At 38.7% G+C, this 27,365-nt stretch overlaps 1 pseudogene; it reads left to right on the forward strand.

Moving 5' to 3' along the window:
- Positions 1–18,872: 18,872 nt before the first annotated feature.
- On the forward strand, positions 18,873–21,130 carry LOC140523245 (glyceraldehyde-3-phosphate dehydrogenase pseudogene; annotated as a pseudogene).
- Positions 21,131–27,365: the final 6,235 nt, after the last annotated feature.

The raw sequence follows: 27,365 nt of genomic DNA on the forward strand, positions 1-27,365 counted from the left end.
TGATGGTAGTGTCAGAGGAAAGAAGGGGACATATTTGAGAAAGACATTGCAAAGGTGAATTTGACTGATTGGATTTGAGGGGAATAAGAGATAATGAAGACTCCTGGGTTGAGAGCCTGAGGGACTGAGGATGGTGCTATCCTCTACTGTAATAGGGAAAATGAGGGAGATTTGGGGGAGTGGGGAAGATGAATTCTGTTTTGGTCATACTGAGTTTAAGAATTCTACTGGATATCCAGTTTAAGATATCCAAAAGCATTTGGAGATATGATATTAGAGGTCAATAGAGAAATTGGGGAAGGAAAGGTAGATTTGAATCATCAGCATAGACATGGTCCTTAAATCCAAGGGAGTTGATGAGATCACCACCTAAGGTAGTATAGAGGGAGAAGAGAAGAGGGCTGAGGACAGAACCCCGAGGGACACCTGCAGTTAGAGGTCATGATCCAGAGGAGGAGCCAGTACAGGAGACAGAGAAGGAGCAATCAGATAGGTAGGAGGAAAACTAGGAAAGAGAAGTGTTCCAAAAACTGACAGAGAAGAACATATCAAGGAGAGACTGATCAATATGTCAGGAGCTGCAGAGACCACAAGGAGAATGGGGATGAGAAAAGGCCACAGGATTTGGCATCTAAGAGATCATTAAGAGATGAGTGGTTGTAAGCTAGATTGTAATGGATTAAGAAGAGAATGAAAGGAGAGAAAGTGGAGATGCCTCTGTAGATGGCCTTTAAGAGGAGTTTAACTATAAAGGGGAGAAGTGATCTAGGATGACAGTTAGCAGACATGAGAGTTTTTGAAAATGGGGAAGACATAGGCATGTTGGTATGCAGTAGGAAATGAGTCAGTAGAGGAGGTTGAACCAGAGGACTTTCAAGGCCTCTTTCTGAATCTGTTTCTTTTTGCTATGCTGAGACTACATGCTAGTTTTATTCTTTCTTACACTTCTTGTAAACTTGCTGAATAAAGTATTTCAAAAAGGGGAATTTATCCCAACCCTGACTGCACAACAACACAACACATCCCTCCTTAAAGTCTGGATTTCAGAGAGCATGATGGTTTTGAAAAGTAAAATAAAATAGAGAGCTGTAAAAATCCTGAGTTCATATGGTGGAAATTTTTAAAAAATTGAATGGCAAAGCAAAGAGGAGAATGAATAAGGGCATTCTTCTCTCAGAGCTTCTGTGGCTCAAACTGAGACAAAGCCAAGTAAAAAAAAATATTTGTTTCTTTCCCTGGCAGGAACAGACATCCACATGGTCATTGGTCAGGGTGTGTCTACTGATCAGTTTATTCATCCTATGAGGAGCTGATCTCTGGCAAATATGTGACATAGCTTGCCTAATTATTGTTTTTAGGTGTTTTGATGCATATTTCACCTTAGAAATTCTTACTCCTCCCTGCTGGAGGGAAATATGCCTAAAAGTATTTAAATTCCTTTAAAGTCATCTAGAGGTTATCAGTGTTATGAATCAACCAGGCTACAAACTATCAGTACATAGGGGATAAATGTTCCTATGGGTAACTATTTTCCTGGGTCCTGGCAGACCAAGATTAATTCAAGTCAATTCAAATAAATTCAGAACATTTGTTAAGTACTTCTTAGTTGCCAGAAACTCTTTCTGGGGAAACAAAGATAAAAATGGAATTGACCTTATTCTCAAGAAGCTTATATTCTTCTAGACCTGGGCTCTTAGCTTTATTTCTGTATAATGAATCTTTTTGGCAATCTTATACAGCCTATGGACCTTCTTCCTAGAATGATTGTTTTTAAACACATAAAATGCATAGCGTTACTAAAGAAACCAATTCTGTTGAAATATAGTTTATATTTACATATACACATAGATATTTACGTACATATACAAGCATGTATATGTATATATACATATATGTATATATATGTTATACGTGTGTGTGTATATACACACACACACACGTGTATATATATATATATATACATAAAACAAATTAGCAGACAAGTTTAAGAACAGTCTTCTAAGGGGGCAAAGCCAAGACAGTGAAGAAAAGGCCAAGACTTTTCTGAGCTTTCCCAAATTCCCCTCCAAAAAACTTTAAAATCATGCCTCAAAACAAATTCTGGAGCAGCAGAACCCACAAAAAGTTGAGGTGAAACAATTTTCCAACCCATGAAGACCTAGAAAGTTGGCAGGAAAAGTCTGTTGCACCAGAGTGAGAGTGGAGTGAAGTCACAAGTGAACAGCAGGTTTTCGGGGCAACTGAATTGACAACAGCAGTTTCTGGAGCTCTCAGCCCACAGAAGGCAAGGGGGTGGAGCAGCTGGTCAAAAGGAGATTACAGGGAAACCTTTGCTGTCACTGGATGCAGTACTCTGTTGCTTTGCCCATACATGACTCTGGGTCTTAGTCCCAGTACGAGGAGGAGCACTAGCATACCAGAGCCTGGGGGCCCTGGTCATAGTTCCAGGGCAGAAAAGAATATTTGTGGTCACTCATAGACCAGAGCACATTCCAGGAATGTAGTAAACACACCTCCCCTTGTATCATACTACACTGGAAGAACTGAAAACTAACAACCCCCCAGTATTAGCTCTGAAAACAGCTGCTCAAAACCCCAGAAGAATGGGATAGTACTCTAGGAGCAGGGCCCAACTTTAACATAAAATTCAAAGTCAAGAAATAGGCTGTATCAGCAAGGACCCCAGCATACACAGGAGGGCCCACTGTATAGATTCTTAGATCTGCTTTTCTAAAAGGAAAGTAACTTTTGAGCGGTTAACAATCTACTTTAATCAAGCACATATATAATTCACTTAGTTTAGGGGAAAAAGTCAGCACCCTGAACTTCAGAGAAAATACAGAGAAATAAAGACCCATAGACAGGGTTTCCAACTGTCTGATCATAAGCAATACATACATCACAGATCAATAGACGGATCCAACTTTCTGACCGTTGCACACATACATAATTACCAGAGAGAGAAGCACCAACATCTGGGTTTGCAAAGCTGGGGAGTTCCTTAGCAGCTACTCAGAGTCTCATCCAGCCAAACAAAAATTTCTAATGATTAAGTTCCAAAGTAAAACCTCACCTCTGAGTATTTACACACTTTTCAGAGATGGAGGGCAAGACCCTCTGACCCAGTGCCTCAGTAGAAATTAACAAAAGGTATTGAGGCTTATTAGTGGGTGAAGATCTTTTGGATCATTAGATCTATTAGAAGATCTTTAACTCTTCTCCCCACATACCATTAACCTTACATAGACTGGAAAAAATGAGTAAATAACAGCAACGAAAAAAGAAGCTGACCAAAAAAAAGTTACCATGGAGGTAGATAAGATCAAAACACAAACTCAGAAAAAGAAAACAAAGTCAAAACTGCTGTATTCAAAACCTTGAAGAAGAATGTGAATTGGTCTCAGGCCCCAAAAGAATTCCTGGAAGCCCTCAAAAAAGGATTTTTAAAAATTTTTTAAAAATTAATTAATTTTTGTTTCCAAAATTCATTTCCATAAGATTTTGAGTTCCAAAATTTTCCTCCTCTTCCCTTCCCCCATACAAGATAGCATGCATTTTGATTTCCTCTTCCTCCAGTCTGTCCTCTCTTCTATCCTCCCCACCCCCCGCATCCCCTTCCTGCTTACTTTCTTGTAGGGCAAAATAGATTTCTATATCCTATTGCTTGTATCACTTATTTTCCAGTTGCATGTAAAAACAATTTTTAACACTTGTTTTTAAAACTTTGAGTTCCAAATTCTCTCCCTTATTCCCTCCCCATCCACCCTCCTTGAGAAAGTAAGCAGTTCAATATAGATTATACACATGTAGTTATGCAAAACACTTCCATAATGTTGCAAAAGACTGTATTTCCCCCATCTTATTCTGCCCCCCCTACTTATTCTATTTTCTTCTTTGACTCTGTTCCTTTTCATAAGTGTTTCCTTCTGACTAGCCCTCCCCCAAGCTGCCTTCCTTTCTATTACCCCCCTCCCCCTTATCCCTTTCTCCCTTACTTTCCTGTAGGGTAAGATACCCAAATGAGTGTATATATCATTCCTTCCTTAAACCAAATCTGATGAGAGTAAGATTCACTCATTCCCTCTCACCTCCTCCTTCTTCCCCTCCATTGTGAAACATTTTTCTTGCCTCTTTTATGTGAGATAATCTACCTCATTCTGTCTTTCCCTTTCTCCTTCTCATGGCAACTGTCAATAATGTAATGGTTATCTCTCTGTTCTCTCAATAGCCATTACCCAAGGGCAAGTAATAATTTGGAGGAAAGAAAGGAAAAGAAAATATTAATTACAATGAGATTAGTATTCAGAGGAGAACTTTTGGACTGCTTTCATAGATTTGGAACGCTTTTACATAGAGATGGTATTTGAACTTGTGAGAATAGATGAGGTCACCAAAGGAGAAATTTCAGAGAGAGGAGAAAAGGGGGTCAAAAACAGAGCCCAGTGTCAAAAGGAAAGGAGATCTGTATGGTGATCCAGTAAAGGAACCTAGGACGATCAGTCATAAAGATAGGAGAACCGGGGAGAATAAGCATTGAAAAAACTGTTGGAGAGAGAGCAAAGGGCATTAAAAACTCCAGAAAGGCCAAAGAGAATGAAGAATATGAAAGATTATTGATTTAACACTTAAGAGATCCCCCCCAAAATTGGCAAAGATGGAAATAGACAATACTGGACAGGAGACATAAAGATTGGCATGTAAATATGCTGTTGGTGGAACTGTGAACTGGTTCAACCATTCTGGAAAGTAATTTGAAATTATGATAGAAAAGGAACTAAAAGGTCCATACTCTTTGACCCAAAAATTCCACTACGAGGTCTATATCTTGAGTAGATCAATGACAGAAAGCAAAGACCCATGTACACCAAAAAATTCATAGAAGCACTTATTGTGATAGCAAAGAATAAGTAAATGTCCTCCGATTGGGGGATGGTGAAACAAGTTGTGTTACATCAAAGTGTCAGGCAGTATTACTATGATTTAAGAAATGAATATGATGAATTTTGAGAAGGATGAAAAATTCTTATATAAAGTAAGAAGATTCAGGATAATAATGTATACCATGACTACAGCGATGTAAATGGGGAGAACAAAAAAAAAAATCCAGTGTTGTGTAATTTTGATGTTCAAGGAGACTGGCCCTGGAGAAGAGTCAAGAATAAATATCCTTTGTGAAAATACTGGTGATTTTGCAGATAGCACTTTCATTTGAATAAAACAAGTTATTATTTTATTCACAGGGCCAGTGAGTGGGTTGTTAGGAAGTGAAGGTGGCAATGTATTCAGAGTCTAGCAGCAAAAGTTGAGCACTATAGGATGACAGTTTGAAAGGACTGCAAGGTTACATGAAAGTTTTTTTAAGGGTGGGATAGCTCTCAGAATACTTTTTTGTAGCCCTAAGGGAGGCACCATGACAGACAAGATAGACAAAAGGGCTTGTTAAGGGAGGAGGGAATGATAGTAATACTTACTGAAATTTATATTACCTTAAAATTCATAATGAATGACTTTTATTTTCTCAGTAAAATAAAATAGGAAAGTAGCAAGGATTCCTGGGAGAGAGGATGAAAGGCATTGAGGGCTTGAGAAGAGAAAAGATTTGGAAGAATTGCAGAGTCAAATGGGACTGATAGTCAATCAAATTATAAACATTTTGCAGTGTCACAATGAGGGCACAGTTGAGATTAGACAATAAACTTGTAATGGACCCAGCTGGTATAGTAAGATAGGCAGATCACATTCAACATGCCCAGAATGTTTTCTCTACTCTCTTCCACCTTTTGGAACTTCTATGACCTTTCAAGGTGCATTGCAAGTTCCACCTTTTTCAAAGATCTTTCTGAATCCCCATATCCCTTTTAGTGTACTTCTTGCGGGCAGAGAATCTCCCTTTTATGTTTGTATCCTTTGCACCTAGATTGGTGTCTGGCACATCACAAGTGTTTAAAGAATGATTGCTGATAGGTTTGAACAAATGGTTCTTGTGTTCAATTCTCTGAAAATGGCCCCTATTTACCTGCCACATTCACTTTTGAAGCACTTTAAGTACATCATCCCATGATCCTTATATGAACCCTGGGAGGTAGGCAGAGCAGTCATTTTAGACATAAAAAAACAGCAGTAGCAGATGAGAGCTGACCTCAAAGCCCCACCTCTGATATCTACGGACTATAGGACCCAGGGCAAGCCACTAACATGTCCGGGCCTCAAACAACTCTTGGACTCTAAGTTACTGGTTAACATTTGTAAATGAAGTTTCTTCATCTGGGAGTTTCTTATGTGAACAAAATCCCAGTTCCCATCGTATTCCTAGCCTACAAATGAGGGAACTGTGACTCAGAGATGACAGATGTATACCCAGTTTCAAATACCAAAAAGTTAAAGTGTCAGAAACAAACGACTCAGGTCTTTTGAATCCAATGCAATTTCTTTCATTTTCCTTTGTGCATCAATGCCTCCCAGTGCCTGTAACAATGAGATATTAAATATGACCTTTTCTTTTTTCCTGGAAGTGGTTCATGAATTTTCTCTGGGTTTTGTACGTGGGTAACTGACTGACAAAAACATCTAGGTTACATCTTTGTTTCCCAGGGAGCTGGACTTCAATTTGTTTGCTAGGTGTGCTTATAATAACCACAAAGTGAGTTGTTTGCCTTAGGGAGGGTGAATCAGACCACTAACAGGCATGTGGCCTTACCTTCATACAATTTTTTATTTCTTATGTGACAAACAATAGTGAGTCAACTATTCCTCTATGTTTCTTCAACAGTTATCATAGTAACATTTGTTTGCATTAAAAGGCTTTGGACATGAGAGAGATTACCGCTGTCTGCTACAGAATATACGTTATTACACAAAGAAGCCAACCAACACAGCAAGGCTCAGGCTTGTGACAGTTGGTAGTGAGAAGACCCTGGCTGAAGCGAGGAGATTTGGGAATGGCTTTGCCCCCTGCTGTGATCCTGGTTATTAACTTCTTGGTCACCATGACAGATTTGGCTTTTTGATTCTGGGATTTGACTTTCTGGTATCTAAATAAATGTTTTTCTTCTGCCTTCTATATAGAGTGTCTTTTATATTTTGTGACTGAGAACTATGCTGATATATTCATAGTAACCACCAGTGCTGTGAATATTGCCTTGCAATACATCCACTCCCTCAGTGGTGCCATTCAATTCACTTGAAGTCCAGGGACCTGAAATTAGATCCTGGCTTTATCATTTACCACTTACTATATATGTGACCTCAGACAAATTGCTTAATCTCTCTGGGCCTCTATTTCTTCATCTGTAAAATGAAGAAGTTGTACTAAATGATCTGTTAAAAATCTATGATCCTAACAAGCACTCAGTAGTCACTGAGTGTGATTACTCAGCATGTGCCAGCACTATGCCACATGTTGAGGATACGAAGATATGGAATATCTGAGGATACAAAGAAATGGAATAGTCCTTACCTTCAAGAAGCTTATTTTTTTTTCATAATTAGCTCATATAGGCCAAAGTCTCCTACTGCACCTAAGGCTATCTATCACCAGTGGTCTGGATGTATGTCTTGCCTCTGGACCCAGATGACCCTGGAGGAGAGAGTGAGGCTGATGACTTTGCACAGCCCTCCCTCATTTAAATTCAATTCACTTGCATGTCATGGCATCACCTCTGTGATGTCATGGTCCTCTTCAAGAGCAAAGGACAAGCAACAACAATACAACAGGCAAGGCTTCCTGGAGGAGGTGGTAAATTGCAACTGGAGCTGAGCTTTGAAGGAAGAGTCAGATTCAGTGAAGGGAAGTTCATTTAAAGCATGGGAGATGGGATAGTAATCAATCAACACTAATTAAGGACCTATTATATGTAAAGGGATGAAGTTCTTTGTAGAACCTTGGGATGATTGTTCTATTTTAACTTGCGTGTTTTCTCCATAACTGCTCAGAAGATCTTGGCCTCACTATCCATGCAAGAAAGGTCTAATGGATGGTGAACGGATGTTGACTAGAATAAGGCATATATTTGGATAGACAGCTTATAGAATTTGTTAATCAATACATGTTGTTGGAACAGATAAAGTATGTATGAAGGGACATTGAGTTGAGCCAAAGTTAAGCAGAAGGAAAGTGAAATGTATTTCCTTTACAAAATTACAAAACTCACTTAATAACCCTGAAATTCTCTGAGAAAAAAGCCCATATCATCTACCAGTGTAATTGTATGACTATGAGACATGGAACACAGTAGTTTGAAGAAATGAAAATCAACATCACAAGGAGGGAAATGGAGAGGGGGTGGGATGAGTATCAGTAACTTAAAACAAATGAGGAGTTTTGATGAACAGGAATAAAAGATGTCATCAAGGAAGCATGATAGAAAAAGATGGTCTGGTCACATGGTGAGGGTAAACAGTCTGAGTATTTCACTGGTATCCTGACTGTCAGAAAAAAATGAGGAAGGCCTCCATTTGGGGGATGGGGGAGGCCTGTGGCAAACTTTAACCAAAGATAAGAGCTCCATAGGTTAGGCAGGTATAGATGAGTTTAATCTGCACCATTGCAGGGATCATCCGAATTGATGAAATAGCTGCCCTTGAGTATTTGGCTTACTTCTTAATGCAATGTAACAATATACAATTAACAGTATCACTGCTTTTTTTTTTTTTCAGGGAGGAATACAGAGAGGGAAGGGGACCTCAAAGCATTATTATGAATAGTTTAAAACTGTAGTTTGCTAGGTTTTTAGAAAGGCATTTTGTCTTACTTGCCCAACTTAATTCAGCTAAGTAAGTTGCAATTAGGGAAAATCCAGGAAAGGGTAGAGCCAAGAGAGGAGGGGACAGTCAAGGAGAGCAGTAGTCAAAATGCAGAGATGTCAAGAAAGTTGAACCAGGGGAAAAACTATTCAGTTTGATGAGATCATTGGTAATCTTTCAAAGGGCAGTTTCACTATAGAGATTTGATTGAAAGCTAGATAGCAGGGAGCTGAGAAGCATGGTAAGGAAAGTGGTGAGGAAGTGGAAACTGTGAGACTAATCAACTCTTTCAAGGAGTCTGGTAGTGGAAAGGAGGTGAGATGTAGGATGATAACTTAAAGGGGTGTCTGGGTCAAGTGAAAGCTTTTTAAAAAAAATTTTATTTTAAATGCTTGTTTATTAATTTTTAGTTTTCAACATTCATTTCCACAAAATTTTGAGTTCCAAATTTTCTCTCCATCTCTCTCCTCCCCCACCCCATAATGTCTTGCATTCTGATTGCCCCTTTCCCTCTATATACCTACCCTTCCATTACACCCCTCCCTTCCCTTATCCCTTGTCCCCATCTTCTCTCTTTTCTTGTAGGGCAAGACAGATATCTATACCCCATTACCTGTATTTCTTATTTCCCAGTTACATGCAAAAACATTTCTCAACATTTGTTCCTAATACTTTTACCTCCAACTTCTCTGCCTTCCTCCCTCACTACCCATCCCCCACTGAGAAGGCAAGCAATCCAATATAGGCTATATGTCTAGTTTTGCAAATGACTTCCATAATAGTCATGTTGTGTAAGACTCACTATATTTCCCTTCATCCTATCCTGCCCCCCCCATTTATTCTATTCTCTCTTTTGATCTTGTCCCTTCCCATAAGTGTTTACTTCTAATTACTCTCTTCTCCCATTTGCCCTCCCTTCTATCATCCTCCTCACCCCACTGATCCCCTTTTCCCCTCCTTTCCTGTAGTGTAAGATAGATTTTCATACCAAATTGAGTGTGCATGTTAGTCCCTCTTTAAGCCAAATGTGATGAGAGTAAGCTTCACTTTTTTCCTCTTATCTCCTCCCTTTTCTTCTCCATTGAATAAGCTTATTCTTGCTTCTTTTATGAGAGATAATTTGTCCCATTCCATTTCTCCCTTTCTCCTCCCAATATATTCCCCTCTCACCCCTTAATTTTTATTTTTTTAGATATCATCCCTTCTTAATCAACTCACCCTGTGCTCTCTGTCTATATATATATATTATATATATATAATATATATGTGTGTATGTGTGTGCATGCATGTGTGTGTGTGTGTGTGTGTGTGTGTGCGTGCGTGTGTAATCCCTCCAACTACCCAAATACTGAGAAAAGTCTCCCTGAAGTCTCTTCAGGGTCCTGTCCCTGCCATATCAGGCTGGGCTCTGTGCTTCCTGGGCTGCTCTGTATGCACTTGGCGCTTCCTAGCCTCCAAGTGAAGGCTTTTAAAGGATAGAAGAAACCTAAATACAAGTGGTAGTTATTAGGAAATAAAGGAGCCAGTGGTAAGAGAGAGACAAAAGATACGAGAGAGGGGGAATGACAGATGAACAGACTCTGATAAGTTAATCATATTTGCAGCTAGTGTCATTTTTTTTCCAGAAGACATCTTGAGAGGCTCACTTCCTCAATCCCTGAAGAACACTGGAACAATGGAACACACTCCATTCCCTGGAGTGGATCTCCCCTCCACAGCTCCCACCTTCTGCTATTCCCTCAGGTCTCACCTGCTCTCCAAAAAGGATTGTTTTTTAAGGACTATCTGGACTCCAAGTCAACGTCTGCCCTGGTGACCCACATCTAGATTCAGAAAAGAAGGAACATGTGGTTGAAGATTATCAGTGAAAGCAGTTCCTGTTGAACACGCCTTCCTTCTTGTTAAACTATACTTCGTGCTTTTCCTCTCCTCCCCTCCCCTCTGCTCCCCTACCCTCCTCTCCTCTCCTTTCCCTTTCCTTTCCTTTCCTTTCCCTTTCCTTCTGGAACCTACTGCACTCTGAGGGTCAAACATTGAGCAATGCTGAGCCCTCCTGGCTTCAGAGTGATTTTTCAGAGCCACCCCCTGGCTACTTCTTAAACAAGCCTGTTCACTGAATGGGTGTTACCTCACTCGAAGTGAGTACCTGATTAGACCTTGACAAAAAGGGGTCAAGGTCTCCCAGTGCATTCTGGGTCATCTCCAGTCATCCCGATAATATATGATCACTGGATCCTGATGGCTCAGGAGGAGAAAGTTGAGGCTTGTGACCTTGCACAGCCCTCCCTCCCTCAAAACAAAGTCAAGTACAAGCCATGTCATCATTTCTCTGATGGCATGGTCTTCTTCAGCAACGAAGAATGAACACAACAATACTTCATGCCAAGTCTATTCTATTTCTTCCATTTTCTAGTGCTCTTGGAAATCTAACTTTCTCCAGAAGGCCCCATTTCTCTTGGAATTTTATCAAGAATTTGGATCTTTCTCTCATTCCCTGATACACTCACCTAGGGTCAGGATAAGGAATTGACACACTCCTTACTCCATTTTGCCACATTCAGAAACTCCTTCTGTCCCCGTTACTCAGCAACCACCTCTCCTCCTTTAACGTTCACTTCATCCTGTTCAGGTCCTTGTTGCTACCATCTATGCATATCCAGGTTACTCTCTTTCCCTCTAAATAAATCTACCTTATGCATTAATTAGCTGTGGGCAAGTAGCTTAAAATCTCTTAGTCTCTTTTTCCTCAATGATAAAATGGGGATAATAACAACCCCTACCTCATAGGATTGCTGTGAGGATCAAAAATATAATGTGTAAAATGTGTTACAAGCTATTATTATTATTATAATAATTACCATTAACATCATTACCATTATTATCTGGCACATTACTTTAGCCTCTTCTACTTTTAGATGCTTTGGCCTCCCAATTCCTCAATCTAAGTGCCATGACCTCTGCCTTCATTCTCTTTTAACCATGCGCAGGACTAGTCATAACATAAACATCCTCTCCAACCCCTCCTCTCCATTCTCTCTGTTCAAATGAATTTTCCCCAGATTCCAGAATTCCTAGTTATGACTCTGGAGAAAGGAATGCATGAGATCAGGGAGCAGAAATGAAGGGCTTAACCTTAACAAGAAGAAGGGGTTACCTGTCTCTGCTGAGACAACTGAATATAGTGGATACAAAGTTGAACCTGGAGTGAGAAAAGCCTGTGTTAGAATTCTGCTTCAGACACTTACTATGAGTTAATAAGAATCCAAGCAAATCACATAACCTCTGGGTCTCAAGTTCTTCATCTTTAAAATAGGGATAATAATAGCATTTACCTCACAAAGTTGCTGTGAAGATCAGTTCTATGTGCATTGCCTTGCAAATCTTAAAGCACAACATATTAGCTATTATTAGAGACTGGAGCAAAAGAGAAGGAATGTAAAAATGTAAAGAGGTTTTCAGGTGTAAAATAAGGTAGATGATGGAAGTCATGGGGTGTGGAACTCATGGGGAGTGGCCTTGATTTTCTCAGTAAAGGAAGAATGGGGTTCGTATAATGAGAAACTGGAGTTTCAAGGGAGGCACTGGGGGCTTGAGGAAAGAGGAGAAGGTTGGAAAGAGTGTTTCATCGAGCTTGATTAGAGAGTCAGTCAGCAAAGAATAGAAGGATTGTCTTGTAGTGGATGGACACTCTTGAGGCTAAGTAACACAAGCTGTAGTGAATTTAATTAGTTTAATTGTATGTATGGTGTTCAGCTGCACTGGGGTGTAAGTTCAGAAGGTATGTGGTGAAGATAATCCTGAGTCTTCCTGCCCATTTAGATCCAAAAAGAGAACAATGTGGCAACTATCTCCTTGAGGGCAAGGACCAGGAGGAGGGGAAGGACAGTGGAGGGGAAGAGGAGGAAGGTGAGAGGCAGTGAGTGAACCTTACTCTCATCAGATTTGGTTTAAAGAGTGAATAACATATACACTCAGTTGAGTATGGAAATCTGTCTTACTCTACAGGAAAGTAGAGGGAAGGGAATAAGGGAGGAGGGATAGAAGGGAGGGCATATTGGGGGAGGAGGTAATCAGAAGCAAACACTCATTTTTGTATTTGGTAGCCCCTAGCACAAAAGCCTTGTCTACTACCTTATATGTGGTAGATGACTGACAGATGTCAGTCGAATTAATTTCCTACTTTAAATTAAATACCACGAATTAATTTAAAACAAGGAGAACTATAATTGAAACAGCACCAAAGGGACATTGAAAGGTTCTGGAATCCATGGCTATTTCATGAGAATCTATTTTCTTTTGAAAGATACACAGAGAAGAAGGGTTCAAGTCATCTGCACTTGTTTACCTATTTTGCAATTTGGGGTAGGAACAATCAGGTGATATTTGATGGAGGAAGTATAAACATTAGGACTATAACCATGAAAATTGCATCCTTTTGGGAACCCCAAGGGAGATACTAGTAATGATGTTAGCTCACAGAGAATGAATTTTCAATCTAGAAGCTACTATTCAATTTATTTCAATTCAATGAGCATTTGTTAAGTACATCTTTTAAAATTAATTTATTTTTAGTTTTCAAAATTCACTTCCACAAGATTTTGAGTTTCAAATTTTCCCCCATCTCACCCCAGGATGGCATACATTCTGATTACCCCTTCCCCTAATCTGCCCTCCCTTTTATCTCCTCCACCCCCTTCTCTTATCTTCTTTTCCTTCTAATTTCCTATAGGGTAAGATAGATTTCTAATACCCCATTGTTTATATATCTTATTTTCCAATTGTATGTAAAAACAATTTTTAACATTCATTTTAAAAGCTTTGAGTTCCAAATTCTCTCCCTTCCTCCCTCCCCACCCACCCTCATTATGAAGGCAAGCAATTCAATATATGTTATACATGTGTAGTCATGCAAAACACTTCCCTCTTAGTCATGCTGTGAAAGAATATCAATATTTTCCTCCATCTTATCCCATTCCCATTTATTTCATTCTTTCCTTTCACCCTGTCTCTCCTCAAAAGTGTTTGCTTCTGATTACCTCCTCCCCCAATATGCCCTCCCTTCTATCCCCCTCTCTTATTCCCTTCCTCCTACTTTCCTATAAGGTAAGATAGATTTCCATATTCAACTGAGTGTGTATGTTATTCACTCCTTAAAACAAATCTAATGAGAGTAAGGTTCACTCATTGCCTCTCACCTTCCTCCTCTTCCCCTCCACTGTAAAAGCTTTTTCTTGCCTCTTTTATGCGAGACAATTTACCCCATTCTACCTATCCCTTTCTCCTTCTCCCAGTACATTCCTCTCTCACCCCTTAATTTTATTTTTTAGATATCATCCCTTCATATTCAACTCATGCTGTGCTCTCTGTCTATACATATATTCCCTCTAACTATACTAATAATGAGGAAGGTTTCATGAGTTACAAATATCATCTTTCCATGTAGGAATGTAAACAGTTCAAATTTAATAAGTCCTGTAAGATTTTTCTTTCCTGTTTACCTTTTCATGCTTCTCTTGCTTCTTGTATTTGAAAGTCAGTTTTTCTGTTTAGCTCTCATTTTTTCTCAAGAATACATTAAATTCCTCTACGTCATTGAATATCAATTTTTCCACCTCATTGATTGCACTCAGTTTTGCTGGGTAAGTGATTCTTGGTTTTAATCCTAGCTCCTTTGACCTCCAGAATATTATATTCCAAGGCCTCTTATCATTTAATGTAGGAGCTATTAGATCTTGTGTTATCCTGAATGTTTCTTTCTGACCACTTGCAATATTTTCTCCTTGACCTGGGAACTCTGGAATTTGGCTATACTATTCCTAGGAGTTTTCCTTTCAGAATCTCTTTCCAGAGGCAATCGGTGGATTCTTTCCATTTCTATTTTACCCTCTGGTTCTAGGATATCAGAGCAGTTTTCCTTGATAACGCCTTGGAAAAATGATGTGTAGGATCTTTTTTTTGATCATATAGTCCAATAATTTTTTTAACTTCTGTCTCCTGAATTTATTTTCCAGATCAGTTGTTTTTCCAATGAGATTTTTCACATTGTCTTCTATTTTTTCATTCTTTTGGTTTTGTTTTATAATTTCTTGATTTCAAGAGTCCTTAGTTTCCACTTGCTCCATTCTAATCTTTAAGGAATTATTTTATTCAGGATGATCTCAGGATGGTGACACTGTGACAAAAGAAAAATGGACAGTTGAGTCAGTGTGGAGATGAAATTGAAATAATACTTGGGGGAATAAGCATCTATGTAGTACCTACTATCTGCCAGTCACTGTGCTAACCATTTTACAATACCTCATTTTATCCTCACAACAAGTGAGGTGCTACAAGTGAGGTGCTATTATTAGCACCAATTTACAATTGAGGAAACAGAGGTGTTAAGTGGCTTTCCAAGTGCCACACAGCTAGTAAGTATCTGAAACTGAATTTGAACTCAGGTCTTCCTGACTCCAGACCTAGCACTTTATTCACTGGGCTACCTGTTACTTAACAGAAACAATTCTGAATATTTTTATTACAGGCAGGCAATAAAGACCAGGAAGGGATCAGGGCTGGGGGAGGTAGAAAAGCAGCTAAACAACAGGCACAGCAGCATAAAATTTGTCAAGAAAATCACCAGGAAGTGGTCAGTTCTGAAAGACTATCAGGAAACTAGTCAAATGTCAGAGGAGCAAACTGACTCATATGTCTTACTGACTCTCTAGTCTGTTTCAAAATCCTTTTCAAGACCAACTAATTAATTTACCTGTCATACTCTGATCCTAAATTTATGTAAAACAATTCTCAGAAATGTCTGTGTGATCTTTGACTGGTGACAAAGTTAGGTGATTACATACTTGCATGAGTAAACATGCTTAAAATGAGAGGAGCTACCTCAGTGGTTCCCACACTTCTTTTTTTTGTTTTTTTCTGAGTAGTAAGATGACCACCTCCTAAAGTGTTTGTAGAGGAAGAGGGAGGTGGTCTCTTTAAAATACTAATTAAGGACTTTGTGGGCAAAGAGATGGTAGCAGGGCTGATCCCGGACAAAAAACTATGGAGAAGATTGGGTAGGAGAGAAGTAGGAAAAATATGTCTTTTGAACCCCTATCCCTTCCCACCTCCTTGTGTCTCCCACCATAGGCACCCTTCAGATTAGCATGAAATAGTTGGAAAGAGGATTGCATCTGGAATCAGAAAGCTTGGATTCAATTTTGAACCTTAGTTTTTTCATCTATAAGATGGCAACAATAAAACATACATAGCCTACCTTAACTAGGGACAGCTAGGCACAACGTATAGACTGCTGGGCCTGGAGTCAGGAAGACTCATCTTCCTGAGTTCAAATCCAGCCTGAGACACTTACTAGCTGTGTGACCCTGAGCAAGTCATTTAACCCTCTTTTCTTCAATTTACTTATTCTTGTCTTGAAATGAGCTGAAGAAGGAAATGGTGAACCACTCTTTGCCAAGAAAACTCCCAACAGGGTCATGAACAGTTAGACACAACTGAAAAATGACTAAATGATGCTAACAACAGCCTACCTCAAATGGTTTTTGTTTCAAGGAAAGAACTTTACAATTCCTCACTTACTTTACTTCACAAATGACTCTCAATTCCCCCATCTCCAGGCCTTTGAACTGGCTGAAACCTATGGATCCTGTCTTCGAAGAATGTTTTTAAATGCATAAAATAAAATACATAGAATTACAAAGGAAATAAGTTCTGTTGAAATGCAATTATCAATTTTAAAAAACCCAAGGTTTTCCAGGTTAAAAAACATTCTAAGGTGATCTGTCAACTTTATATATTTTCTATATACTTAGTACATGTTGTCCCTTCAATTAAAATTTAAACTCCTTGAGGTCATGTATATATGACCTTTGTCATATGTATATATCCTTTATTGTATATGTATATATATATGTATATATGTATATATGTGTATATCCTTTATTTATTTTTTTAACTAGCATTTATTATCTTTCCCTCCCACTGCTGCACTGTTCCCTATTGAACAATAAAAAAAGGAAAAGAAAACCCATTTTAAAATATGCATAGTGAAGCAAAATAAATTTCTTGTGTCAAAAAGTCTGTCTTATTCTGCACTTTAAGTCCATCAGCTTGCAGGAGGTGGGTGGCAGACTTCATCTCTAGTCCTCAGAGCTCATGCTTTATCATCGTATTGATCAGAGTTCTAGTCTTTCAAAGTTGTTTTTCTCTATGATGTTGTTGTCATGTAAATTGTTCTCCTGATTTTGCTCATTTCCCTTTGCATAGATTCATTTCTTTCCAATTTCTTATGAAACTTACTATTTCATAATTTTTAATGGCACAATGATACTCAATTCCATTCATTTTCCATAATTTGTTGTTATTCTCTAATACAAGGACATCCTATTAAGTTTTAGCTTTTGGCTACTATGAAAACAACTGCTAAAATACTTTTCATCCAGGCCCTTTCCCCTTTTTCTTTGATCTCTTTGGGTTTAGCTCTAGGGTTGGTATAGCTGGGTCAAAGGGTATGCACAGTTGAATGACATTTTGAGCAAAGTTCCCAACTGCTTTCTAAAAAGATCAATTTACCCACAGTGCACAAAAGTACCTGTTTTTCCTCAGGCCTCAGACTCCATTTTTTTTTTCTTAAAGCCAAAGGAAACAAAGTTTATTAAGGATTCGCCTAATTGGGTTGCCTCTTAAGGAGCCTAAGTATTTGTAACGCTTGTATTACAAGTGGGCCAGATAAAATCCCCACTAGACAGAGTCTGAGCTGGATTGCATCTGAGCGCCTACATGGAGGCAAGATAGAACATAAATACAGAAAAGAGTATAGGAGGGATCTGGGGTGGGGTGGGGGTGGTCTGGTAGTCCAGGGTGATGGGAATAGGGGTTTAGGAAGGGTCTTGAGGAGAAGTCCAAGGAGGGTCAAAGGCTGGAAACAGCTGGAGGCTATCAGGAGATATCAGACAATGGAGCATTTGGGTGGGAAGCAGGTGGGGCAAGCCAGAGACCTAAACGATGGTCACAGATTTGAGTATGAAAAGCCAGGTTGTGTGGAGAGATACAAGGGGAGCTCAATTTGAGTATAAAAGGCCAGATTCGGTGAGGAGATACTAGGAGAGCTCAATTTGAGTATGTAAAGCCAGGTTAAGTGAGGAGATTCCAGGGAAGCTCAAGGAAGTTCCCAGAGGCTGAACCTCATCATTCCTCCCTCAAACAGATTGAACCCAAATTCTTTTGGGGTAAAGGGCGAAGGTCTCAGTTTCTGAAACTTCTTCCTGCTGGCAAGGGGTGTAGAGCTGTCCCTGCCTCGATGAGTCCTGTTCAAGGAGTCAGACTTCAGAATCTGGGGGCTGCCAGGTCCAGTGGGCTGGAGACCTTGGATTCAGACAGAGGTTGGTATGCAGCATGAGCTGTTCCATTTTTTTTTGTTGTTGTTTAAGTCACGGCTTTCAGGCACTCCAATGATTCAAAGATTATTTCACTTTATTCTTTTTCCTTCTTAGCTGTTTTTTGATATAACATATCTTTATTTCTTCCATTTCTTCAATCTTTTGACTGTGTTTTAACATTTCGTTTTGGTCTCATGGAATCAATAACTTCTGTTTGATTTTAGAGAATCCTTTACTTGAGTAAGATTTTGAACCTCTTGTGCTGAAATTAATTATCTTTCCAAGTGTCTCCTTCATAACTCTCATTTCTTTCCCATTTCTTTCCTCTAGCACTTTCATCCCATAATATCATTTTAAACTCTTTTAAAAAACTTTTTCATCATTCTTGTAGGAATTCTAATTGGCCTCATGGCCAAGCTATGTTTTTCTTTGCAGCTTCCTGATTGGAGCTGTTTAGTGATGGTATTCTCTTTTTCGGTTTGTATCTTGCACATCCATGTCATCACGATTGCTTTTTATCTCTTTTTCTTTGTTTGTTTACTTATTCTTCCATCCTTTCTTGGTGGATTGAGACTTTGGGTTAGAGATAGATTCCATACCCTTCTGATTAGACTCTAGTGGCCTTGCATGGTCCTGGTCTGTCTTACCTGCTGTACTACTGATAAACTCAAAGCTAAGTTGTGACCCTATTCTGCGTCTCAGATGTGACTTCAACTCTCTCCTGATTTAGAGGGATATCACTGTAACCCTCTTGTTTCCAGGGTCTGGCTCTAAGAATCCCAACCCACATCCAACCCACAGTTCCTTCCTTGATCATTTCTCTAAAGGTTGGATTTGTGGTCTTGTGCTAAGTGGATCTTGGCCCACTTAGATTAGAAATCCTTAGATTTCTAATCACTAATTGATCTAGCTCTTATCTATGATTTTTGCTGGAGTAGTCCTCAGGGGAGCTTAGACACACTACTTTCTCCCATTTGACCTCTTGACTTGTGCCTCACTTAGAAACTATGCTAGGTGTTATTATACAAAGACAAAAGGAAAAAAGATAGAAAAGAAACACTTCCTCTCTTCTAAGAGCTCACTTTTGGTGATGGTGATGGAGATGGTGGGGAGACAACCTGTATATCAGGATTCTGAGAGGGGGAAATGAGGAAGAAGAAAGAATATTGTGGGGACAGGAGACAGCTTATGAAAAATGCATGGGGCTTTTGACTTTTCTCCCAAGTCAGGTGCCAGGATCTGTTGCTTCAGTTGCATCCCTGAAACAAGATAATGGAAGTTGGAGTCAATGGATTTGGCCATATGGGGTGCCTGATGATCACAGCTACATTCATCTCAGGTGGAATAGACATTGTGGCCATCAATGATCCCTTCATTGACTTTAACTACATGGCTTATATGTTTCAATATGATTCCACCCATGGCAAGTTCAAGGGCACACTCAAAGCTGAGAATGGGAAGCTAGTGATCAATGGAAAAGCCATCACCATCTTCTAAGAGCACAATCCCACTAATAAGTGAGGAGATGCTGGATCTGAGTATGTTGTACAGTCCCGGGAGTCTTTACCACCATGGAAAAGGCTGGGACTCATTTGAAGGGTGGAGCCAAGCAGGTCACCATCTCTGCCCCTTCTGGCCATTCCCCAATGTGTATAATGGGAGTGAACCATGAGAAATATGATAATTCCCTTAAGACTATCAGTAATGTCTCCTGCACTACCAATGCTTGGCCCCCTTGGCCAAGGTCATTCATGACAACTTTGGCATTGTGTAAAGACTCATGACTATAGTTCATGCCATTACTGCAACCCAGAAGACAGTAGGTGGCCCCTCTAGTAAGCTGTGGCATGATGGGCATGGTGCTGCCCAAAACATTATCCCTGCTTCCACTGGTGCTGCTAAGACTGTAGGCAAAGTCATACCTGAGCTGAATGGGAAGCTCACAGGCATGACCTTCCATGTTCCCACTCCCAATGGATTTGTTGTGGATCTGACCTGTTGTCTAGAAAAACCTGCCCAATATCATGATATCAAGAAAGTGGTGAAGCAAGAATCAGAAGAACCCTTGAAGGATATCTTGGGTTACACAGAGGACCAGATTGTATCCTATGACTTTAACAGCAACATCCACTCTTCTACCTTTGTTGCTGGCACAGGTATTGCCCTCAATGACCATTATGTCAAGCTCCTTTCTTGGTATGAAAATGAGTATGGTTATAGCAACCATGTAGTAGACCTCATGGTCTACATGGCCTCCAAGGAGTAAAGTGGAAAACCATGGACCTTCATCCCCAGCCAAATAAAGGAGATCTACCACTGGGGAGCCTACATTCCTAACCCACGTTCCTATAGGATCCCATATCTCATTCAATCCTTTTCCCAAAGCACCCTTGTAGTGGGGGAGAGGAGGAAGCCTAGAGTTCTGTATTGTGTACCATCAATGAAACCACCACATTCAGTGCAAAAAAATGCATGGAAAACACAGATGGAATGTTGAGCTTAGGAAACAGGTGGCATTGGTATGTCACTGAGCATGTAAAGAGGAAGACTGGAAATTCAAGTTGCAAGGTTGGAGCCACACCATGGAGGGCCTCATGCCAGACTGAGGAATTTGTACTTTATCCTTGAGATATTGGTTTTCCACTCAAGGCTTTTGAGCAAGGGTTTGAAAACATAGAAAAGCCTTAGGAAAACTATTTAGGCAACTGCGTATAGCATAACCTGGATTGAAAAGAGACAAATGGTAAGGAAAACAGCTTGGAAGCTATCATAGTAGTCCAGGTAAGAGGCAATGAGGTCTGAACTGAAGTGTTAACTGTGTGAGTGGAAAGAAATGGATGAGTATAAGAGCTATCGTATGTGTAGAACTGGTTTTGTTTGTTGTTTGTCCTTCATTTTTGGAAAGGACCAATGACATCATGGGTGATGCCTTGATTTGCACATGAATTGGATTTAATTGAGGCAGAGCTGCCAAAGTCATCAGCCTCACTCTGTCTCTTCTAGAGTCATTAAAGTCTAGTGGCAAGACCAAAGTCAGGATGACAGGTGATGCCCTGGGATGCAGTGGATGATCTTGGCATCTTCAGTGTCTGACTAGACATTAAGTGCTCCACAGTACCTGTTTCAGCTGCCTTTGGTGCTGTTGGAACAAATAAGACTTGAGAGGAGATTGGACCTGAGAGGACAAGGGAATGGGGAAGAAAGTCAAGGATGACTACAAGCTCATAATCCAAAGGTTGGATTGGAAGTATGAAAGTCTCCTCAATAAATATAGAGAAGCTTGGGGGAAGGGTAAGTTTAGGGAGGAAAGATAATTAATTCTTTTTCAGAAATGTTGATTTTTCATGAGCTAATGGGCCATTATGGTAGAGATATTGAATAGGCAATTGGGGATATGAATTGGAATTCAAGAAAGAGGTTTGGATGGGATATATTGATTTGGGAGTCATTTCTATCACCATTTAATAGATGAGGAAATGGAAATTAAAAGTTGAACCCAAGTGTTTTCACTCTAAATCCAGCCTTCTTTCCATCTATTGAGCACATGGGAGCTGGTGAAAATAACCAAGAGGGAGAGCATAAGAGAGAAGAAGGCCAAGGAGAGAACCTCAGAGGGATTGTTACACCCAGGTCCCCCTGTACAGAGTGTTGGTAAATAACCAGCTCCTTCTCCCCACCCCATCCCAGCCCCAAAAGATGAATGCCTGCTACACACTTTCTGGTTTAATTTGCATTGTTAACAATTTCTCTATCGTTTTCTTAAGTCTAGACAATGAACCAAATAACAAATTAAACCCTGATCGGTATTTTTGCCAATTGCTAAAGTGTAAATGCCCACATTGAAAACTTAATAATTAACTTTTATCATATGGTTTGAGCTGGTTCTAACACCTTCTTGCCTCCAAGATATTAAAAGCATATGCAATGATATTTCTCCCACTAAAAGTATGATTATTAATATTGTTAGTTTTAGAGAGAATGAAATAGTTTAGCATCATTAATATGTTGTTTCATTTTTAGCTTATCCTTTTTATGTTCTATTTGTAAGTTTTCTAATGTTCATCATTAGTATAATAGTACATGAATCTAATTTATAAATGAATAAATATGCACATATTTATAATTAAGCAAATAAACATGTTTATAACTAATTAAATACACAAATATTTAACTAAGTAGATGTAGACATTTATAATTAAATATTTGTTATATATAACTAAACGTATAGAATACACATAATTAAGGAAATATATATAGTTGTAACTCTCTATATATACTTACACAAAATGTAAAATAGGCATAAGTAAATGAAGACAAATAAATATGTAGATATACAAATAAAGTATATATGCAAATAATCAAATGCATATTTATAACTAAACAAATATAAGAAAATATCCATTATTTATAACTAAACAGCATATATGAGTATATATCTGCAGGGTGAATATCTACATAAATAAGTAAATATTCATATAGATAAATATTCTTGTATATAAATATTCTTCAACAAGCACATAAATAAGTGGATTCTTAGCCTAGGAGAGAGCCCCAAGAAGAGGTAATTAGGGATCAAGTAGTTCCCAGCCCTTATTGGAAGCCCAGAAGAACCATCATTGATCTCCACTTACAGAAGCACAGACACTCCAAGGAAAGGGTTAAAACTTCTTAGTAGTTGGTAATCCTGACAAGCTTTCATTATAGATCCCTATCTTAGACCCAAGGAATTAGTGAGCTAAGTCATAGAAGTCAAAGATGATGCTATGACTCACAGCACTTGATGGGTTGTAAAGGCCAGATAATATCCTTGGATTGTGAGGATTTAGTCATTATTGATGACAAGCCACTGGAAGATGGGACATCCTATGCAGCTACTCCATAACAAATGACTTGTCCAAGACAACAAGTTGGCTATACATCTGAGACTGGGAATTCATTGTACCTGCTCCTTGGTTGACCATGGGGCCTCTCATTACTTCATCTTGACTGTGTCATCGACTCAGAAAGACAGATCTGGAATAGACTTTAGAAATCATCTAGTCCAATACTAATATATATTCAAAACTAGGTCTGAAGTTCCTCTGCCTCACCCCCGTACACCCCAATCCCTGTTATACTCTACACAGCCACCCAGAAGTCAGCTTAGGATTCAGAAATAATTCATACCTGGGCAGTCACTGGCAGATTGAAGACATAGAAATAAAAGGGGCGAGAGGAAAATGGATAGAAAAAGGAGTAGGATTAGAGATTCATAGAATGACAGATCTTCATCATCTAACATTAGGAGTTCTTAACCTGGGGTCTAAGAGCTTGTTATTTTGATAATAGTATTTTAATAAATGCTTCCTTTGAAATCCTATGTTTTTAATATTCATTTAAAAACATTATTTTGTGAAGGAGTCTGTAAGCATCACTAGACTGCTATAGGAGTCCATGACAAAAATAAGGCAAAGAACCCCGGATCATACATAGTTTAGACATAAAGAGTGATACCATAAACAAATTAGGAGAGCAAGGAATAGTTTACCTGTCAGATCTGTGAATAAGGGGGGAATTTATGACCAAACAAGAGGTAGATAACATTATGAAATGCAAAATAGGTATTTTTGATTACATTAAATTAAAAAGGTTTTGCACAAGCAGAAGTAATGTTACCAAGATTAGATGGAAAGCAGAAGTCTGGGAAACAATTTTTATAGCCAGTGTTTCTAGTAAAGACCTCATTTCTCAAATACATAGAAAACTGAGTAAAATTTATAAGAATACAAGTCATTCCCCAATTGATAAATGGTCCAAGGATATAAACAGGCAGTTTTTAGATGAAGGAATTAAGGCTATTTATGGTCATATGAAAAAATGCTTTAAACCACTATTGGTTAGAGAAATGCAAATGAAAGCGACTCACCACCTCACACCTATCATATTGACTAATATGACAGAAAAGGAAAATGATAAATTTTGGAGAAGATGTGGGCAAATTGGAAAACTAATGCACTATTGGTTGAATTGTCAACTGATCCAATCATTCTGGAGAGTAATTTAGAACTATGCCCAAAGGGCTGTAAAACTGTGCATACCCTTTGATCCAGTAATATCACACCTACTTCTGTGTCCCAAAGACATTATAAAAAAGGAAAAAGGACCCACATGTACAGAAATATTTATAGCAGCTCTTTTTGTGGCAGCAAAGAATTAGAAATTGAGGGAATGCCCATCAATTGGGGAATGGCTGAATAAGTTGTAGAATATGAATGCAGTAGAATAATATTATTCTATAAGAAATTACAAGCAGGCAAATTTTAGAAAAACCTGGAAAGCCTTACATGAACTGATACTAAGTGAAGTGAGCAGAACCAGGAAAACACTGTATACAGTAACGATGTAGTGTGATGAGCTGTGATAGACTTGGCTCTTCTCAGCAATATAATGATCCAAGAGAAGTCTAAAAGACTCATAATGGAAAATGCTCTCCCCATCCAGAGAAAGAACTATGGAGTCTGAATGCAGATCAGGGCATAATATCTTTACTTTTTACACTTTTTTCTTGGTTTTTCTCCTTTGTTCTGATTCTTTTTTCACAACACGACTAATGTGAAATTATGTTTAACTTGATTGTGCATGTATAACCTATATCAGGTTGCTTACTATTTAGGGGAGGAGGGAATGGAGGAAAAGAGAGAGAAAAAAATTTGGAACTCAAAAGCTTACAAAAATGAATGTTGAAAACTATTTTTATATGTAATTAGAAAAAAAATTCCATTGAGTAGGATGAAAAAAAAAAGAAAATTCTACACTGAAGAACCCCTTACCTAACTCAACATACTCATTTCACAGGTGAGGAAACTCAGTCCTAGAGAGGTCAAGTGACTTGAAAAAGATCACACAATCAGCTGGTGACATAGCCTGACCTGGAACTCCTCTTAGGGAAGAAAAGAAAAGGAAAGAAGGAAGGGAGGAAAAAAAGAAGGGAGGAAGGAAGGAAGAAAAGAAGGAAGGAATGAAGGAAGAGAAGGACTGGAAAAAGATATCTGTAGTGGAAAAGAGTTAAGTATCACTCACACCTGACACACTTGGCTACTAATCAATCAGTCAATAAATTAGCAAGCACTGAAGTGACTCTTATATGTCAGTTTGCCACAGATGCTCCCCAATATTTGGGGTACAAGGCACATGTTGCATCTGTGTTCCAATGAGTATTCTCCCCTGGGGACTCCAGCAAGAGTACTTCCAGAAGCCATGAATCTGTCTAATGGTGGGAGAATATGTCATAGACTTTTAGGGACATATTTTTACTAACTGTTTCTACTATACTACCTTGGTAAATCACTCTTTCTAAATGCTAACTGTCTAACTGATAACAAGTAATAATCATGGTGGGGGAGAACTTTGGTTAGGACTCATGAACTGTATAGCATTAGAAGACTATCTTCCAACTCCTCAGGATCCCCTAAAACCCTTATGGGAGAATAGCTAACCTGTCTCTGGGGCTCTGACCTACCATCACCGGTATGAGTTGGGGAGAATACCTACAGTAGGAAAGTGGGAATCTCTTCTAAATACAGATTTTAAAAATATATATGTATATGTGTGTGTGTGTATGTGTGTATGTGTGTGTGTACCTATGAACACACTGATATAATGCAACAGAAGACAATGTAACATAACATAGTATAATATATAATGTGACAGTTATATAATATAATGTAACATAATATAACATAACATATGATATAATCAATATATGATACAGTATGATAAATGCTATATAATACAATACAATACAAGATAATATAATTAATATAATGTAACATAGTGTAATACAATACAGCACAGCACAGCGCAACATAACGTAACATAACATAATGTAATATAATATAATATAATATATTCAGTACATCAGTTCCAAAGCTGGTGTACTTGTTTCTGTCGACTTCTTAATTTCCTTCATTTGTTTGTTGAGTGTTTTTAAAATGTTATATGATTTTTTTTTGGTATCAAAATTTTTTTTTCTTTTGGTATCACTTTCACTCTCCCTTCCTCTCCCTCCCTGAAAAAAAACCTTCTTCATTATACCTAATAAAAATAATCATGCAAAACAAATCCATGCATTGGCTATATCTGATGCATCAATCTGTAGCTCCTGCATCTTCCACGTAAAACCTTTCTTGATCTTTCAAAACCCTCTATAACCTGGCCAATCCTACCTTTCCAGTCCTACTACAGTTTAATCCTTGCCACACATTCTATGATTCAGTGACATGGGGCTACTTGCCCTTTCTTGAACACCATCTTCCATCTCTCTATTTCAACCATTTTCACTGGCTGTTCCCCATGTCTGGAACTTTCTCCCTCCTCATCTCCACCTCATCTTCAAGTCTTAGCTAAAGTCCCATCTCCTACAAGAACTCTTTCCCACTCTTTAATTTTAGGGTCTTCTCTCTGAGAATATCCCCAATTTATCGTATAAATGTCTGTTTGCACATAATTATTTGCACGTTGTCTTCCTCTTTTGACTATGACAGGTTGGAAGAAGGAAATAGCCTTTTCAATTGAGGGGAATAACACACACCTCATGTTAGTGTAATTTGAACTGGGGTAGGGTTTCTACAGGCAGAGGTGAAGAAAGGAGGGAATTTCAGATTTAAGGTACAGTAAGAACAAAAGGATAGATGTGGAAGAATGCTGAACACATACAAGAGATGGTCAGTAGTCCAGTCTGACTGTTGTGTAGCTCACAATGTAGACAGTACAATGTGGAAAGGTAGGGAAGTTTCAGGTTGTACAAGACCACGTGTGCCAGGTTAAGGAAACTGGACATTGTTTGATAAGCAAGAGGGAGCCACCGAAGGGGTGTGAGCTGAGATGATTGTATATGTCAGTCCTTCATTAGAAGGATGTTCTTTCCAAAGGTGTAGATCACAAAGAATTTATGCTTGATCCATCTGCACTACTTTTGTCCATTTTCCCACAAATCCTTCATAGATCTGCCTAATTCACTGGAGGTATTATGCTAGGTCTTTTACATTTTAATGATAGCATATATACCAGGGAGAGAGACAACTTGGAATAGTGGGTAGAGTGTTGACCTTGGATGGAGTCAGGAATCAAGCAAGCATATTTTGTGCCAAGTCCTGTGCTATGTGCTGTGACTATGACTAGAAATAATGAAACAATCTTTGCTTAAAAGGAGTGTGCATTGTAATGGGAAGACAAATAAGTGCATTCATAGACATGTATAACATAAATATA

Source organism: Notamacropus eugenii, chromosome 1, assembly GCF_028372415.1.
Source record: "Notamacropus eugenii isolate mMacEug1 chromosome 1, mMacEug1.pri_v2, whole genome shotgun sequence".
Lineage (NCBI taxonomy): Eukaryota > Metazoa > Chordata > Mammalia > Diprotodontia > Macropodidae > Notamacropus > Notamacropus eugenii.